Below are 14,054 nucleotides of genomic sequence, written 5' to 3'. Positions count from 1 at the left end.
CTACGGTCACCCGGTGGGGAGGGGAGCGCGGACAGGTTGGAGGACCTCCTTGTGGGCCTGGCTAAAAGAGCGATCAATTGGTCCAGACAGCGGGCGGTCGAGGGGGTCGTCCAGCCGAATTGCCTGCCTCTCTTCCACGGCCATGTTCGCGCCCGGGTGGCCCTGGAGATGGAGCACGCGGTGTCCGCCGGCGCGCTTGAGTATTTCCGCGACCGGTGGGCGCTGCGGGGACTGGATTGCATTATCAACCCGGAAAACCAAATTTTAATTTGATTTAAGTTTTAGTTGAACTTTTGTGTATTTACAGTTCAATTGGCTTTTTTTTTGGGTCCAAACAAAGAGAGTACCCTCTGTTCAAGTAAATACCTGTTTTATTGTTCTCCTGCAGTCTGAGTATTATTGATCCTCGGACACTACAACCATAGCTAACGAAAGAAATTAAGGCTAGTATAAGATCCAAAAGGAGGAGTCATATAAAGTTGCCTGAAAAAGTAGCAAGCCTGAGGCTTGGGAGCAGTTTAGAGTTCAGCAAAAAAGGACCGAGAAATTGATTAAGAGGGAAAAGAGTGTATGAGAGTAAATTTGCAAAGAACATAAAGCAGATTGCAAAAGCTTCTGCAAGTGTGTCAAAAAAGGGATTAGTGAAGACAAATGTAGGTCCCTTAGTCAGAAATGGGAGCATTTATAATGGGGAACAAGGATGGCCACCCGAAACCAGGACGCCGGACAATCTCCGGCTACAACCCAGGATGAGGCCAGGTCTGCGCCTGTGGGGACCCGCACCCGGAGTCATGATATTCCCAGTCCTACACAGGACGATCAAGACAACGCGGACTCTACCGGTATGGGCCAAGCGACCCAGGGAAAGGACACGGTCCGGGGAGACATGCCTTCCGGTCACAAGCAGAAAGCTAAACGACTACGGCTATTTTTGGTCCGCCTAGTCTGTTAAAGGAAGACAGGACTTCCAAACCTTTTAGGGAGGAAGAATGTCATAAATTGCAACTTCTACAAGTAGTAACTCAGGACGTACTACTGAACGGCCAGCTGAGGGCGCCATCCGAGGAGTATAAATACTCAGGCGTGGGCCCAACTTGGCCAGAGACAATCTGGAAACAGGAAGCTAGTGACTACTAACTAGACCTCCATGTTTTGTTACAAGTCAATTAAAGCCTTGCTTTATGTTCAACCAAGTGCGTAGTGAGTCTTTATTAAGTCAACTCGCATGTGGGAAACATGCTTGAGGTGGGATCGGGCCCGCCCACCAGTTTTTGCCATTAACACCTCACACTCCTCCAATCCCACCTCCTCGGGCCTGGCAAAAAAAAAAGCCCTTTGGTTCCGTCTTTGCGGAAGACACAAGTAACACCTCAGAAATGCTAGGGAACCAAGGGTCTAGTGAGGAGGAATTAAAGGAAATTAGTATTGGTTAAAAAAAAGTGCTGAGAAATTAATGGGAATGAGCCAATAAATCCCCAGGGCCTGATAATCAGCATCCCAGAGCACTAAAAGAGTTAGCCATGGAAATAGTGGATGCATTGGCTGTTATCTTTCAAAATTCTATGGATTACGGAACAGTTCCTGCAGATTGGAGGGTGGCAAATGTAACCTCACTATTTAAATAGAGGGAGAGAAAACAGGAACTACAGACTAGTTAGCCTAACATTAGTAGGGAAATTGCTAGTGTCTATTATAACAGGATTAGACAAAGTCAACATGAATTTATGAAAGGGAAATAGTGTTTGAGAAACATACTGGAGTTGTGAGGATGTAACTGGTAGAACAGATGAAGGAGAACCAGTGCATGTGGATTTTCGTAAGGCCTTTGATAAAGTCCCACATAAGAGGTTAGTGCAAAATTGAAGCACATGGGATTGGAGGCAATATGTCAGCATGGCTTGAAAATTGGTTAACAGACAGGAAATAGCAGGAATAAAATGGGTCTTTTTCGGGGGTGGCAGGTGGTGACTAGTGGGGTACCGCAGGGATCAGTACTTGGGCCACAATATAGATCAATGATTTGGATGAGGGAACCAAATGTAATATTTCCAAGTTTGCTGAAGACACGATACTAGGTGGGATTGAGAGTTGAGGAGGATGCAAAGAGGCTTCAAGGCAATTTAGACAAGTTGAGTGAGTGGGCAAATACATGCCAGATGCAGTATAACGTGGATAAATGTGAAGTTATCCACTTCAATAGGAAAAACAAAGTCAGTATTATTTAAATGGTGATAGATTGGGAAATGTTGATATACAGGAGGGACCTGGGTGTCCTTGTACACCAGTCACTGAAAGCAAACATGCAGGTGCAGCAAGCAATTAGGAAGGCAAATGATATGTTGGCCTACATTGCAAGAGGATTTGAGTACAGGAGCAAGGATGTCTAGGCCTAGAAATTCAGTTTGCACAGTTTTGGGGCGCTAAAGTCGGGCGCTCGGTTAATTTAGCGCCCGCCGGAAACTGCAGGCCAACTCGCCGAAATTCAGTGAAGTTGGACCAGATTCTGGCCGAGCGCTGAAACTGGCGCTGCAATGCTGTGTTCAGGCGCTAATCCGGCGATGCGGCTTGATATCGCCGATTCCGGGCGCAGCGCAGGTGCGGTCATGTGTTGAGTGTCAGCAGACACCCTGACGCCGGCCAGCTCTTAAAGGGGGAAGGGTCAACTTTGACTGCTGCCACGCCCTGCAACTAGGCCTCCGCACTGGTGGTGTGCCAAAACAGCGCCTGGAGGAATGGAGAGGGCCTGTGACAGAGCACAGCGCTTCTCTGAGCATGCGCTGAGTGTGCTCATCCATGGGGTACACAAGAAAAGACGGATTGTGTGCCTGGCTAGTGGCAGGAAGGCTCCCAGGAGCCAGTTCAGGAACGCCTGGAGCAGAATTGCCCGCAGGGTCTCATCCAACTGCGATGTTCCCAGGAGTGCGGACCAGTGCCGCAAGAAATTCAATGACCTCAGTCCGATGGTGAAGGTGAGTACCCTTTCCACTGTCCCCCTCATCCTTGCATGTGCACCTCCCATTAGGGCCAAAGGGACATCAAAGGCCTAATGCCCAGCCCTCCTCCCGCTGCAATGGCACTTGCATGTTAATCAAAGCTCTTTCTGCACTTATCACACTGTCCAAGCTATTCAGCCATGGGAGGCCTCTCACACAGCAGCAGGGCACCACACTGTCCAAGCTATTCAGCCATGGGAGGCCTCTCACACAGCAGCAGGGCACCACACTGTCCAAGCTATTCAGCCATGGGAGGGCTCCCACACAGCAACAGGGCAGCACACTGTCCAAGCTATTCAACCATGGGAGGCCTCACACACAGCAGCAGGGCACCACACTGTACTTAGAGGCCCTCCTTTCTCTTGCAGGCCAAGCTGGCGAGGAATGCCAGGAGCCAGGTAGCGACTGGTGGAGGGCGTCCCGACTACCAGGAGCTGACTGGTCTGGAGGAGAGGGTGGCACGACTCCTGCGTGCCCGGGTGACAGGCCCTGTCGCGATCGGCGATGCGGACCCTGTACTGGAACCCACTGGTAAGGACATGACCGGGTGCACCTCTCTCCTTGCCCTCGCGCATCAGATGTACATCCTTCCCCACTGACCGCAAAATGCGCATAATGCACCACTGCGGCCTCCCTGGCTGTCGGCCTGTCCTCACTCTAAAGCTACACTTGTGCCTTCCTGCTTTCAGCTGCTGAGGAGGAGATGCTCCCTGAAGCACAGAGAGCCAGGCCCTCGGAGGAGGAGGACGTGGAGGACCAGGAGGAAGGCGGCTCCTCCGCGCCAGCAGATGGCAATGGAGGGGAGACGTCTGGCGTGCAGGAGAGCCGGGGGGAGGCGGTGGAGGGGAGGCCAGAACCTGGTACCAGTGGCGTGGACGCACGCGGCAAGGGTCCGGCAGCAGGGCAGCCTTCTGGCCAGAGGGGGGAGGTGGTGGAGGGGAGGCCAGAACCTGGTACCAGTGGCGTCGACGCACGCGGGAAGGGGCCGGCACCACGCCGCCCTTCTGCCCAGAGGGGGCAGGTGGTGGAGGGGAGGGGAGAACCTGGTCCCAGTAGGGTGGCCGAACGCGGCAAGGGTCCGGCGCCATGCCAGCCTTCTGCCCAGAGGGCGAGTCCGCCCTCCAGTCCGGAGTCGGACGTCGCCCAGGAGGTGCGCCTCCTGCACGACATGTCGGCGGCGTCACGTGGAGTTTATGCAGGTGGTGGAGCAGATGCCTCGCGCCATGGAGAGCCTGGCACATAGTGTGGTGGCTTTCGCCGAATCACAGGCCAGGGGCCTGGAACAATTCGCGGCAGCGCACGACAGGGGGGTGCAGCAACTCGCCGCAGCGCAGCACGCCAGTCGCCACGAGAGGTGCTGGGCAGACACTGGCACAGCAGCTGCAGGCATATGCCAGGGCAGTTGGGGCACTAACTTCTGCCACGCGCGGAGGCGTCGCCCTGCTGCAGCACAGCGGTCTGGCGCCCAACACATTGGTGCGCTTGCTCCCCTGCCAGGCCGGCCGAGTGCCAATGTCTCTGGCGAGCAGCGCGCGCCTGCCATCTTGTCCCCATTGGTGCAGGCGACATTGCCACTCCCCCAGCCAGGGTGCGACGAGCTGCTGCAGGAACTGAAGATGACCACCCACAGCTGCAGCAGCCACCAGCCGGCCCCTCCCGGGCCGGCCCTCGTGTAGGGCGACCAAGGGCATCTGGCGAGACGCATTGTCGCCCTGATGAGCCTTCCCCCAGCCTCAGGGCGCAGCTGCAGGTCGGGCCGGGGCAAGAGAACGCTCTCTAAGGACTCGCCCTCTCGGCACGCCGAGTAGAGTGTGGCGAGCGTGGGTTTTGGTCATGCGGGGGCTTCTGTTCTGGGGGGCATTATCTTGTTTGTTTTTGTGGGGTGTGTGGGGTGGGGGGGGCGTTTTTTTGTAAGGCCGGTGAGGAAGGCCATTTGCATGTGGAAGTTTTGTTAGTCCTCCCCAGGTTTTGGGAGTGACAGAAGTTTTCGACTATTTTTTGGAGGTCTTCTCTGTTTTGCTGTTCCATGTGGGAAGGGCCCTGAGTTTGTGAAATAAAGATTTTTATTTTTTCACCATGTGCAGGTGTCATGTTTCAACTGGTTGTTGGGTTAAGCGGCTGAGGGCTTGCGGAGCGGCTGCCTTCAGCTGCGTTCATTGGCCCAGGCCATTCCCTGACAGGGGGCCTAGAAGTGTCGAACAATAAGCCACCGGCGGACGGCCCTTGGACCTTATCGCTCCCTCCTAGGCTGCTCCTCCTCCTCGGCTGCTCCTCCTCCTCATGGTCCTCCAGCTCATCCTCTTGAGGTGGTGGGGCAATGTCAGGTGGCAGTGCCCGAGTTCTGCGGATCGCCAGGTTGTGGAGCATGCAGCACACGACGACGAACTGGGAGACTCTATCCGGCGAATACTAAAGAGCTCCTCCGGAACGGTCCAGGCAGCGGAACCGTTGCTTGAGGACGCCTATCGTTTGCTCTATTAGGTTCCTTGTGGTTTGATGGCTTTCGTTGTATGCCACCTCCGCTGGGGTCGTGGGCGCGCGGAGCGGGGTCATGAGCCATGTACACAAAGGGTAGCCCTTGTCCCTGATAAGCCATCCCCTTGGTGGAGGCTGTGCCTCGAACATGTCAGCCACAGTAGTCTGGCGCAGGATAAATGCATCGTGGCTGCTTCCTGGGAAGCGGGCATTGACAGCTAGGATGCGCTGCCTGTGGTCACACACCAGCTGCACATTTAGGGAATGGTAGCCCTTGCGGTTGCGGTAATGCTCGGCATTGTGGATAGGTGCCCGCATAGCCACATGCGTGCAGTCAATGGCGCCCTGCACCATGGGGAAGCCCGCGATCCTGCCAAATCCGACTGCACGCTGCTCCTGCTTGTGTTGGGTCATGGGGAATGTGGTAAACCACTTTTATCGTTCACTATCGTTACACTATAGTGATCACTGTTGTATTGTTATCACTGTTGTATCACTATACGAGGTCACCTCTTGTCGCGCTGTTATACCTGGGCTGACCACCTCCGACTCCGCCCATGGCTCCACCTACCTGCCCAGGTATAAAGGTAGTCGACTGGCTGGTATTCCTCCTTGTTGGACCCGATCACCCACGAGGGTGGGCTCTGTTATTTAGTCAATAAAAACCTTTAGTTACGTTCCTAACTCGTCGCTTTTTATTGGACGAATTGATAGGTATATCAATTTTATTGACTAAATTTTAAAGATGTCTACTACTGACCAGCCAGGAGCCCTCCCAGAAGCACAGCCATAGCAGCTTTCAGACACCGAGCCACACCAGCCGGCTTGGCTGCAAGCCCTCAAACCACCGTACCTGGATCTAAACCCACAGGCAGCAAACTCAGCCCTCCACTTCAAACACTGGCTGGACTGCTTCGGATCCTACCTGGAAGAATCCGGCGTCCCTCAGAGATCCAAACTAAGAGTTCTGAACGCCCAAGCGAGCCCGAGAGTATACGCACTCATCCAGGACACGACTACATACGAGGCCGCTATCAACCTACTGAAACAGCAGTACCGGAGCCCGGTAAATTACATGTACACCAGGCACCTCCTCAGATCCCGCCCGCAACAGCCAGGAGAGTCTGTAGCTGAACTTTTACGGGCGCTAAGAGCACTCAGCAGGAACTGTGACTTTAAAGCGGTGACGGCTGTTGAAAATACGGAAGATAATATCCGCGATGCCTTTGTGAAAGGCCTACGGTCCGACTACTCACGGCAAAGGCTGCTTGAAGCTAAAGACCTCGACCTGGACAAAGCTGAAGCCCTCGCTCTCTCCCTGGAGGTGGCCCATCAGGACCAGGAGGCGTTTTCCAGGTACTGCTCACGACCCTGGGACTCGGGCCCGACCCCTACCGCAATACCCTTCACAGCGCCGCCCCCGGGACCTACCTCAGCGTCGGTGTCCCGGACCCGACCAGGACCGGCTCCGACATCGGGCACCCGCGATCGGGCCGCCGGCTGCTTCTTTTGCGGCCAGGAGAAGCACCCGAGGTCGCGCTGCCCAGCCAGGAACTCTACCTGCTCAACCTGCAGGAAGAAAGGCCACTTCTCTAAGGCCTGCAGGAGCGGATCTTCAGAGGCCAGCAGTGCCTCATGCGAACTGTGGGGGCGGCCATCTTCTTTCAAGGCAACTGAGGCCAGCATCCCCACACGTGAGTCATGGGGGTGGCCATCTTTGATCAAGGCAACCGACCCCAATAGTGCCTCATGTGAGCTATGGGGGCAGCCATCTTCTCCGCCATTTTACCCACCACACCCGACGACCGCCTCGCCCGCAGACGACAACGACTCGCTTACCTACACACTAGCCTCCGTCACTCTGGATCAAGCCCGCCCACACCACCTGTCCAAGTCGATGATGGACATCAAAGTAAACGGCCACGCCACGACCTGCCTGTTCGACAGTGGAAGCATGGAGAGCTTCATCCACCCAGACACGGTGAGCCACTACTCCCTCCCTGTCCTGCCAACGCGCAACCGAGTCTCGATGGCATCGAGGTCCCACGCCACAGACATTAGCGGCTACTGTGTTGTGACCTTGTCGGTTAAGGGTACGGAGTATAAAAATTTTAAACTCCTCGTCCTCCCCCAGCTCTGCGCTGCCGTCCTACTAGGGCTGGACTTCCAATCCCACCTCCAAAGTGTAACCCTAGCATACGGTGGACCCCTCCCCCCACTCACAGTCGACAACCAGCGAATGTTAAACTGCCCACCGCGTAACACCTGCAGCCTATCCACCCTCAAGGTGCCGCCACCTTCCCTGTTCGCTAACCTCACCCCCGACTGCAAACCCGTCGCTACCAAGAGCGGGCGGTACAGCGCTGGGGACAGAGCCTTCATTAGCTCTGAGGTGCGGCGCCTCCTGAAAGAGGGCATTATCGAGGGGAGCAACAGCCCCTGGCGTGCCCAGGTCGTGGTCGTTAAGACCGGCGGTAAAAATCGCCTGGTCATCGACTACAGCCAGACCATAAACAGATACACCCAGCTGGACGCATACCCCCTTCCCCGCATATCTGACATGGTCAATCAGATTGCACAATACCGCGTATTCTCGACCATCGACCTGAAGTCGGCCTACCACCAACTCCCTATCCACCCCGAGGACCGCCAGTACACCGCCTTCGAGGCGAATGGGCGCCTATACCACTTCCTTAGGGTCCCCTTCGGTGTCACCAACGGGGTCTCGGTCTTCCAAAGGGAGATGGACCGGATGGTTGACCAGAACGGACTGCAGGCCACATTCCCCTATCTAGATAACGTCACCATCTGCGGCCGCGACCGGCAGGACCATGACGTGAATCTGGAGAAATTCCTCCGTATGGCCCAACGGCTGAACCTCACCTACAATAAGGAGAAATGTGTGTTTAACACCTCGCGCCTTGCCATCCTTGGCTGTGTAGTAGAGAACGGACTCATCGGCCCCGACCCCGAAAGAATGCGCCCCCTCATGGAGCTACCCCTCCCCCACTGCCCTAAGGCACTTGAGAACCCTGGGGCTCTTTGCGCAATGGGTGCCCAATTATGCGGACAAAGCCAGACCCCTCATGAAGTCCACATCCTTCTCCCTCATCAAGGGAGACATAGCCAAGGCCACAATGCACGCAGTGGATGAGTCCATCCCCTTCCAAGTTGAGAGCGATGCATCCGGCTTCGCCCTAGCCGCTACCCTTAACCAGGAGGGGAGGCCGGTGGCCTTCTTATCAAGGACCCGACAGGGCCCCGAGATCCGACACTCGTCGGTCGAGAAGGAAGCCCAGGCAATTGTGGAGGCGGTACGGCGCTGGAGGCATTACCTGGCAGGCAAACGATTTACCCTCCTCACCGACCAATGTTCGGTTGCTTTCATGTTTAATAACAAGCTGAGGGGCAAAATCAAGAATGACAAGATCTTGAGGTGGAGAATCGAGCTATCCACCTAAGATTATGATATCTTGTACCAGCCAGGTAAGCTGAACGAACCCCCTGATGCTCTTTCACGAATTACATGCGCCAGCGCGCATATTGATAGACTTCAGACCCTCCACAACGACCTCTGCCACCCCGGGGTCACCAGACTTTACCATTTCATTAAGGCCCGCAACCTGACCTACTCCATCGAGGAGGTCAGGACCATGACCAGGAACTGCGCCGAGTGCAAACCGCACTTCTATAGGCCGGACAGAGCAAGCCTGATCAAGGCCACCCGCCCCTTCGAGCGCCTGAGCATCGACTTTAAGGGGCCTCTACCGTCATCTGACCGCAATGTGTACTTCCTCAACATCGTTGATGAGTACTCCCGTTTCCCCTTTGCCTTCCCCTGCCCAGACATGACCAGTACCACGGTCATCAAATGCCTGAACGACCTCTTCGCCTTGTTCGGGTTCCCGAACTATATACATAGTGACCGGGGCTCCTCCTTCATGAGCGAGGAACTCCGTCAGTTCCTACTAGCGAGAGGTATTGCAGCAAGTAGGACCACCAGCTACAACCCCCGAGGGAACGGCCAGGTGGAAAGAGAGAACGCGACGGTATGGAAGGCCGTCCTCTTAGCCTTAAAGTCTAAGGGCCTCCCAACCTCCCGCTGGCAGGAAGTCCTCCCGACAGCGCTGCACTCCATCCGGTCACTACTTTGCACTGCCGTTAACGCCACCCCCCATGAACGAATGTTTGTTTCCCCCAGGAAGTCGACTACGGGAACCACTCTACCAACCTGGCTGACCTCTCCGGGGCCCGTCTTGCTGCGAAAGCATGTGAGGGCCCATAAAATGGACCCCCTGGTCGAGAGGGTGAACCTCCTGCACGCCAACCCCCAGTATGCCTACGTGGCTTACCCAGACGGGCGGGAGGACACTGTCTCCTTACGAGACCTCGCACCCTCGGGCACTCCGGAGACACCACCTTTACTACCCCCCACCACCCCCCCAATTCCAGCCAAGGTAGACGGCATGCCGGAACCCCACGAGCCTTCGCCGACCACGCAGACACCAGCATTAACACCGGATAATGCAGCACCGCCGCTGCGGCGATCGGGGAGGCTTACGAGGCCTCCGGACAGACTGACATACCAGAACTGGTAGTACACTTCACCCCGCCGGACTCAAATCTAAACAAGGGGTGAATGTGGTAAACCACTTTTATCGTTACACTATAGTTATCACTGTTGTATCACTATACGAGGTCGCCTCTTGTCGCGCTGTTATACCTGGGCTGACCACCTCCGACTCCGCCCATGGCTCCACCTACCTGCCCAGGTATAAAGGTAGTCGACTGGCTGGTATTCCTCCTTGTTGGACCCGATCACCCACGAGGGTGGGCTCTGTTATTTAGTCAATAAAAACCTAGTTACGTTCCTAACTCGTCGCTTTTTATTGGACGAATTGATAGGTATATCAGGGAAGGAGATGAATTGGTGTCTCCTCGCGTAAAGTGCATCGGTGACCTGCCGGATGCAGCGATGCGCGGCGAACTGGGAGATGTTTGCTATGTCCGCAGCAGCGGCTTGGAACGAGCCGCTTGCATAAAAGCTGAGAGCCACCGTGACCTTCACTTCCACCGAGAGAGATGTCCTGCACGAGCTGTTGCCGCAAATCTGCGTGAAGCAGCTGGCAGATCTCTGCAACCACCTCCCTCCTGAAGCGCAGCCTCTTCACACAATGCGCCGCAGTCATGGTGAGATAGGACACCTGCTGCCGGTATTGCCTGACTGGGTAAGGCCTACGTTGGCGACGCCTGATGGCCCCTCTGCGTCTAGGCATGGCTGGCCCTCTGTCACAGCGTCTGCGAGCCCTTCGCACAAAATGCTGCAACTGAGGGTTGGCACCCCATACAGCCCCCATTATAAAGTTCCAAACAGCCAAATCACAAGGATGCAAATGTCAAAGCACTGGCTAGAAGCCAAAAATACCTCTCCTATGTTGTCCGAAATCAGAAATCTCTGTGCCTTGCTCTCTGTCCAGGAATCCAAAGCAGTAAAGGCATTGCAGCGAAATGGCTGGCCTTTATGGGTGAGTGGATGTGCCCTTTAATTAGCGCTCCCCGAATCCCACAGGGCCTCTGTTGAGTTCCACTTCACAGTTCTTAACAGCGCCACGCCCACATTGGGCGGGCGCCACTGAATTTCCGGTTTGGGGTGCACGAACGGCATTGCACACCCAAATGACGTCATAAGATGCGCGCGCAGCTGAGCGGGCGCTAACACTTTGCGCCAGCGCTAAATCCCAACTGAATTTCGGCGTAGGTGCAGATCCGGCGGCGCCCGGGCGCTAAGTGGCTAGCGCTGGAAATATACCCTTTTCTGGCGCTAACGGCTGGCGCAAACAACTGAATTTCTAGGCCCTAGTGTTATACAGGGCCTTGGTGAGACTGCACCTGGTGTACTGTGTGCAGTTTTGGTCTCCTTACCCAAGAAAGGATATACTTGCCATAGAGGGAGTACAGCGAAGGTTCACTAGACTGATTCCTGGGATGACAGGACTGTCGTACGAGGAGAGATTGGGTCAACTAGGCCTGTATTCACTAGAGTTTAGGAGAGGGGATCTCATTGAAACATAGAATTCTGACAGGGCTAGACAGACTGGGTGCAGGGAGGATGTTTCCCCTGGCTGGTGGGTCTAGAATGAGGGGGGGCAGAGTCTCAGGATACAGGGTAGGACATATGGAGAAATGTCTTCACTCAAGGTGGTGAACCTGTGAAATTCTCTACCACAGGAGGCTCTGGAGAACGTCACTGAACATATTTAAGAGATAGATAGATTTCTAGGCACAAAAGGCATCAAGGGGTATGGGGAGAGAGCAGGAATATGGTAGAGATAGAGGATCAGCTATGCTCATTGAATGGCGGAGCAGGCTCGAAGGGCCTACTCCTGCTCTTATTTTTCTATGTCTATATTTCTAGGATCAATTTGGGTGCAGATAAGAAATAAGGGTAAGTAGTAATTGGTGGGAGTGGTCTGCAGGCCCCCAAACAGTAACCACACTGTAGGACAGAGTATAAATCAAAAATTAAAGGCTTGTAAGAAAGGTGCGGCTATAATCATGGGAGATTTTAATCTTCATATTGATTAGACAAAGCAGGTTGGCAAAGGGAGACTTGAGGAAGAGTTCTTGGAGAGTGTGCATACGGGATGGTTTCTTGGAACAATACATTGTGGATCCAACCAGGGAGAAGACTATTTTAGATCTGGTAAGCTGGTAGCATCCCCCAGAAGCACTAAGGTACCAAATTTCTCCTTTTTATCTGTACACCACAGATTTGGTGTGAAATTGCTATTAGTGAATAGTCACCAGTCTCCAAAGCAGCCAACTTGTCTCAGCCAAAAATGAAGCAAAATCTGAAATCCATTTTGCATGTCTGTGTGGAGTACAATAACAACACCAGGAGAGCGTTCCATGACGGGCAGTGGTGGGGCTGTTCTAAAGGAGCTGACTGAGCAGAAGAAAGGCTCATTCAGCTGCTGGGCATCAGCGGCAGTTCAGTTTCTGGTGCCCAGATATCGGAGTGAGGAAAGGCGAGTGTGGCTTTGTCCAGTTGTATGGTTAATGCAGGCTGGTTGGAAGGTCTGAAGAGATGAAATGATGAATGTGCATGCAGCATGAATATGGGCTTCTGACATGTGCCGGAGGAACATGCTTCATCACTGTAAATGACTTGTTGGTTTCCTTCCCACCAGGTGGACGGCAGTCTTTTGGACACATGGGCTCGAGTCTACAGGTGCAGAGGATGTTCCCATAGGGCCTGGCGGGGGCATTGGGGAAGGGGTTGCAGAGCAAGTTCAGACAGTAAGTGAGGCAGAGGAGAAAGTTGTGCAAGACGAGGTGTGGACCCTGGGTGGATGGGTGGCTGGCTATTTGAAAGTGGCGTTGTCATTCTTGCGCGCGCCCCCCCCCCCCCCAAAACTTCAGGGCGCTGATGTAGTGGGGGCAATCTTGAGCACGATGACCCGCAGACCACCACCTCACCATCATGGCTCTGTGCAAGGCACAGATTAGTGTCCCCTCGCAGCCAACCGCCAAGCTTGTGTGGCTTCCTGGGGGAGGGATTTTGACACTCACCATCAATGTATTTGCCACCAGCTGCTCTCAGCCACTCTGCAGAAGTTGCTTCCTCAAGTGGGCCACAAAGCATGGGCCCACCGCCATCCATTCAGGGATCCTCCATGTCACCCATTTCCACAGGAATCTCATCTATCAGGTTAAGGGTCAGTCCTTCCCACAGGGAAGAGTTGTGCGATGCACAACAGGCCACCACAATCTGGCAATTTCCACAGGCAAGTACTGCACAGCACTCTCCCAGACCTGTCCAGGGACTGGAAGCATGATTTCAGTACCGACTGTCCTCTCCACCAGTGTGTGGACACGTGCACATCTTTCCCGGGCTTCATTATTCGTCTACGATAGGGTGTCATCAGCCATGGTTTTAGCAGGTAGCTCTCATCACCCAATGACTGTAACCACTGTCTCCATCATTACCACTGCAAAATCCAGGCCATTTATTTCTAGCGTCAAGGTAAGGCAACCAGACTGTGTTGAGGTCTGGTGCCAGGTTTTCCTTGTGGAACTTGTACTGGCATCAGTGGGCAGATGTTTGAAGGCACTAGTTCTGACTCCTACCACTTCACCGATTATAGGAGGAGTCTGATAAGGCAGTAATTGGCCAGGCTAAAATTATGGATAGGGCATATCTAGGTGACCCTCTATAGTCATCTAGATGCCGTGTCATAGCTGTACTGGAACAGCATGACCAGGGGAGCAACTATTTATCACAGGTCAGCAGCTGGGTTGTCATCAGGGCCAATGGCCTTTGCTGTATCCCGTGCACCCAGCTCCTTCTCAATAAAAAAAGGTGTACTGAACCGAATAGGCTGGACACCGATATCTTTAATGGGGGTGGGGGGACCTCTGAAGGAGGCTGAGCAAGCGCAGGCATTCAGCATTCGAAGACACTTTCACAACACTTCAACCATAGTCTCTTCTACTCCACATGCAGGGCTCCACCATGTTTTGTGATTGGGGAATGAGGGAGGTTCATGGAGCCTCCTGCACCCATTACCTGGTTGTCCACCTTTC

The sequence above is a fragment of the Somniosus microcephalus genome, chromosome 24 (assembly GCF_052327205.1).
Source record: "Somniosus microcephalus isolate GS21.2 chromosome 24, FLI_Smic_1.0, whole genome shotgun sequence".
Classification (NCBI taxonomy): domain Eukaryota; kingdom Metazoa; phylum Chordata; class Chondrichthyes; order Squaliformes; family Somniosidae; genus Somniosus; species Somniosus microcephalus.
This window is presented reverse-complemented; position numbering follows the sequence as displayed.